This window comes from Rhinolophus hipposideros (genome assembly GCF_964194185.1).
Source record: "Rhinolophus hipposideros genome assembly, chromosome: 22".
NCBI lineage: Eukaryota > Metazoa > Chordata > Mammalia > Chiroptera > Rhinolophidae > Rhinolophus > Rhinolophus hipposideros.
In genome coordinates this window covers 8900230-8906353 of record NC_138068.1, presented here as the reverse complement: position 1 = coordinate 8906353, position 6124 = coordinate 8900230, and positions in this window count along the sequence as shown.

Sequence of the window (6124 nt, the reverse complement as noted above, 5' to 3'; positions counted from 1 at the left end):
ATTTAAAAGGAAAGGGCAGCTGTGTTCTGGTTCTATGCCATAAGTTACTCGAATTCATGGTTAGCAACTGATGGTTGCTTTGATTTTCCCATCTTTAGATTGATGGAGGGTTTAAATGTGGATGATGAAGCTCTCAGAGCAGGTTTGGGAGTGAGTGCCTACTTTGAGACATGGAAAACCTTGACTTTGTTATTTGTGAAGGCGTATTACTTGGTGATGGTGACTGACCTGTTGGCTCAAGGACAAACTGGTTGTCCTTCAAGCTGTAGCAAGATCACTGGTACACTACTGAAAATGCCGTGATTGGGTGGTTGTCTGATTGGCTATTGGAAGGTAAGTAGGAAGTTAATCTTAGATTTTGTAATTTAAAAGCCCTCGGCATGTAGTAGTCTGCCAAGTTCTTCCCTAAAAACAAGCAAGGCTTATTTTAAAAGCTAATACGTTTATCCAGTTACTTTGTAACATTTGATGGGTAGTTTATAAATGAATATTAAAATTCAGTGGAGTTCATATTTTCTTTACAAGCTGTATGTGGGCGTTTTCTCGTTTTAAATAGCTCTCTTTTGCTATTTATTCTAAAATGAGTATTCCTCCATGTCATAGAAAATCACTATTTTCTAGTTCATTATTAATTATCTAGTTCATTTATAATCCCATGGGATGGGTAACATTTAATACAGTATTAGTAAGGAAACCTTTAAAAAAATTTTTTTTAATCATACAAATATATGTAAATTCATTCTCCTTAAAAAAAGGCTAAAGTCCTTTCTTGGCCACCTAGCATATTTATACATACTGTGCTTTGATATAAAAAGAAATTCAAGTGGTTTAAAATAAGAGTGACTAATTTATAATCCAAATCAGAACACTTGAGAGAGAGTGGGCTTACTATTACGCCACAATGGGCACAAACAAGCTGTCTCAAACAAGCTGTCACAAACAAGGTAAATTGTCATCTGCGTCATCCTATTGAAGATACTGCAGTAGAATGGCTTTCAAACATTTTTTTCAACCCACAGTTAAGAAATGCATTGAACATTGTGATTTAGTATGTACTCATATACGCATACATATACCTACATACAGTTGAAAGTTTCACAAAGTAAGTATTAAATGACAAATGCTCTAGTTTTCTATTCCATTTTTAAAAACTTTGGGACATCCCAAGACAATTTTAGGATGTACTATTTGAAAAAACACTTTGAAGTACTTTGCTTTCTATTTGAGAGATTTGCCATGGAAAAATACTAGTATTTTTTTTCCCTAAAGGATGGGGAGGGAACAGTTATGCTTGCTTGCTTTTTTATTTTGAAATAATTTCAAACGTAGAAAAGAACTGCACGAAAAGTACGGTGTATACCCTTCACCCAAATCATACCCACATTTGCTTTATCTGTTTTTTTCCTGAAACTGGAGAATTGGTTGCGAGACATCATAGTCCCATAACCCCCTAAAGCATATATTTCCTAAGGACAAGGACAGTCTCTTATATATTCCCTTATACAACCACAGTTTGGTTATCAAATTCAAAAAAATTTAACATTGATACAATAATATTATCTAATATACAAGCGTTACTAGAATCTCATCAATTGTCTCTCTAATGTCCTTTACAGAAAATGTTTCTGCTGATCCAGGCTCCAATCCAGAATCACGCATCACATTTAGGTGTCACTTCTCTTTGGTCTCCTTTCATTTGAAACAGTTCTTCAACTTTTCTTTATATTTTATAATATTGACATTCTTGACATTTTGTAGCCAATCCCTCAATTTAGATTTGTTTCCTCATAATTAGATTCATCGTAGGCATTATGTATGAATGGTACATATGTGATGTCATATCCTCATTGCACCATGTCAGAAGGCACATCATGCCCCTTTGTTTCCGTATTGTTGATATTAAAACGCTTTCTGATGGGGAAAAACTATTCTTGTATTTTATGTGTTGTCCATTATTCCAATTATAATTCTTATACTGATAAAAACAGGAAAGACATGTGTTTTCATCATCCATTTGTTTTACGTCTTCAATTGTTTTCTAATTGAAGAGGCAACAGAAAATGGTGAAACGGCACCAGTATTCTTGAGTGTCATTTGCTTGACTGCATTTCTGGGCCCAGGGATGATTTTTCTGGCACTGATGGAAAACACCCCCATTAAAACCAAATCGTGTGCATGGTCGGTCACCTTCTTAGTGTTAATCGAAGGCCTTTGGGTTCGTTGGATTATGAATAACCCCAACTCTAAATGCGTAAATAAAAACAGAGATTTATTGGCTCATGTAGCTGAAAAGTCAAGGCTAGAACTTCGGCGCAGATAATTATCGAACAGTGCTGTCTGGTAGAACGTTCCATGATGACGGGACTGTCCTATATCTGCTCAGTCCAAACAGTACTCACTGACCCAGGAGAGTCCGCTGCATATTTGAGATGTGGCTAAGGCAGCGGAGACACTGAATTTTTAATTTCGTGTCATTTAAATGTAAATAGCCACGTGGGCCTACGGGGCTACCGTGTTTTACAGCACAGGCTACACTCTGTCTCCATCTCTTGCCTTGCTTTCCTCTGTTTCCTCTTCTCAGGCACATTACCCCCCTGTGGTGGCAAAAATGGCCCCCAGCAACGTCAGTGTACATCCCGGCATGCTAGCAGCTCACACAGAAGGGAGTTTGCCTTCCCCGCTAAGCACAGCCAAAGCCTCTGAGCTGCCTCATTGGCTCTGTCTGGGCCATGGGCCCAAATCTGGAGTGGGTTGGCGATGGGTGGTTCGTCCAAGAAGAATCAGGGAATCTGGGTGCTGTCACCCCATGAAAAAGGAAGAGCCACAGGAAAGTCAACTCAGTGGTATCAGCTGCAGCTCAGTTTATGAAGTATTTTTGGGTATACATTTTTATAAAGAAGAGAGTTAAAAGCATAAAGTACTATGAAGAGAAAAGGAGAAGACCAAGCAGTCCTCTATCAACGGAAAATGGTGAAGGTGGAACTAAAACTTAGGGTCTAGTGGCAGTTTTCTGAGTTTGAAGGAAAAGTTTAAATCTCATAATAACGACAATGTTTGGATTTGTGTTTCAGGTAGTATTGTTTATTTTTATTTTATTTAACAATTAGATCTGATACAAGTCTAATATGTAAAGAACATACAAATCCAATAGAAACATCAATCTGAAAAGGCAGAAAGTTCAAATTGTATTACTTTTGAAATATGGAAATGAGAGAATGATAGATCTTAGAGCAATGAGTAAATTTAAATTTCCAAGGAGCCAGAGTGGGCTGGGTTCGTGGGGCTCTTAAATAGTCCTCCTTTACACACACACACACACACACACACACACACAATGTGCAGGCCGTGTTGTCAGCTCTTCAAACTTCAGATGTCAGAAATCCAGAATTTCACGAGACATCCTGATTTAAAAAAAATTTTTTAATTGATTTTCAATTATAGTTGACATACAATACTGTATTAGTTTCAGGTGCACAACATTTATATATCTTACAAAGTGATCGCCATGATAAGTCTAGTACCCATCTGTCACCATACAAAGTTATTAAGATATTATTGACTCTGTTCCCTATGCTGTACATTATATCCCCGTGACTTATTTTATAATTGGAAGTTTGTACTTCTTAATTCCCTTCTCCTTTTCCACTCAACCACCACCCCTCTTCCCTCTGGCCACCACGTTCTCTGTATCTGAGTTTGTTTCTGTTTTGTTCTGTTTGTTCATTTGTTTTGTGTTTTAGATTCCATGTATAAGTGAAATCATATGGCATTTGTCTTTCTCCAACTTACTTCACTGAACCTAATACTCTCTAGATCCATGCATGTTGTTGTAAATAGCAAGATTTCATTATTTCTTATTGCTGAGTAATAGTCCATTGTACATAGTATGTACCACCTCTTCTTTATCCATTTGTCTATCAGTGGACGCTTACGTGGCTGCCATGTCTTGGCTACTGTAAATAATACTGCAATGAACATAGGGGTGCATATATCTTTCCATGTTATTGTTCTCATTTTCTTCGGATAAATACTCAGAAGTGGAATTGCTAGATCATCTGGTAGTTTATTTTTAATTTTTTGAGGAACCTCCATACTCTTCCATAGTGGCTGCACCAACTTGCAATCCCACCAATGGTACATGAGGGTTCCCGTTTCGCCACATCCTCGCCAACACTTGTTATTGGTTGACTTTTTCATAACAGCCATTCTGATAGATGTGAGGTATAAATCTCATTGTGGTTTCGATTTGCATTTCTCTGAAAATTAGTGATGTTGAGCATCTTTTCATATGTCTGTTGGCCATCTGTGTGTCCTCTGGAGAAATGGATACGCAGGTCCTCTGCCCATCTTGTTGAAAGTTTCCTTCTCTATGCAAAAGCTTTTTAGTTTGATATCCTCCCACTTGTTTACTTTTGCTTTTGTTGCCTTTGCCCAAGGAAACATATGCAAAAATATATTGCTAAGACTGATGTCAAAAAAGTTACTGCCTATGTTTTCTTTTAGGATTTTTATGGTTTCAGGTCTTACAGTCAAGTCTTTAATTCATTTTGAGTTTATTTTTGTATATGGTGTGAGAAAATGGTCTAGTTTCATTTTGCATGTATCTGTCCAGTTTTGCCAACACCATTTATTGAAGAGACTGTCTTTTCCCCACTTACATTTTTAGTCCTTTGTCGTAGATTAATTAACATGAGCCTGGGTGAAATATCCTGATTTTTAAAACAATTGGGTGAAACATCCTGATTTTTATTTATTTATTTTTTTAAAGGGAAACCCTTTTTGTTTTGTTTTTTATATTTTTTTTTACTGGGGGACAGTGTGTCTCTCCAGGACCCAACAGCTCTAAGTCACTGGACCTCAATCTACTTGTGGAGGGCACAGCTCACTGGCCCACGTGGGAATCGAACTGGCAACCCTGTTGTTCAGAGCTCGTGCTCCTGAACTGAGCCATCCGGCCACCCGAAGCATCTTGATTTTTCAAACAACTCATGAGGGCAGCCGGATGGCTATGTTGGTTAGAGCGCAAGCTCTTAACAACATGGTTGCTCATGGGATGGTAGGCTGCGCCCCTTGCACCTAAGTTTGAAAATGGGGAGTGGACTTGGAGCTGAGCTGTGCCCTCCACTAGATTGGACAATGACTTGGAGCTGATGGGCCCTGGAGAAACACACTGTTCCCCAATATTCCCTGATTTAAAATTTTTTTAAAAAAAAAACAACAAAAAACCAATTCATGAGACAACCAAACATACCTGCCGGCCCCAGCCGGCCAGCCCTGGTCTCAGAAGCTCTATACGGTTGAGGTTCCTCAGCGGAGACCACAATGAGTGGCTCAAATTCCTCTTCTGTGAAACCGCCCCTCAAGCCCTCAGAGGTCACTGTGAGGCTTGTACAAGGTCATGTGTAATGTACCAAGGGTTTAGGAAGGGCTTAGGACAGTGCCTGGGGCTCAGTAAGTACTCAGTGAATGCCAGCCGTTCTGTTTTTCAGGGAGATGACAGGCCCAAAGCGGCTGCCCCAGGCAGTCTCTTGGCTCAGGGTGACTCCGCAGTGTGGTCCCCAGACAGCAGCCCCTGGGAGTGTGTGAGAAATGCAGATACTCAGGCCCCACCTTGGTTCTACTGAACAGACTCTCTAGAAAGGCGCCCAGCCTGGTGCATTTTACCAAGATTTCCCCAGGCGCTTCCTGTGCCCACAAAAGTTTGGGAGGTTCTGGAAACCAGCTTGCCCATCTGTGTCTCTCCTCTCTTAGCAGAGCTGCTTTAATGAGCGTGGCTTATAATTTCTTCTAAAATTCATAAAGATGTGTGGAAGGCCTCCATACACTCATCCTGTGTATATTGTACTGTCAACTCACTTGGCCAAAGTCATTTCAGTCTCGGTCTCCCTGGGCAGAGGGTCATTCCCACATCCCAAATTAGTAGAACCCGACTTACCAGAAGTGCACTTTTGATCAAACCCTGGGACTCCCCAACACAAAGCATTATAGGTGTACAGAAAATAAGCCTCTAAAAACTCCAGACTGGATTTTTATGCTGGGTTATCTGCCAGAAGAAAGGAGGAGAAAGGCTAGAATTTGATTAATAGTACAACCCACAGGTTATGTCAGCATTCCTTTTCCATTC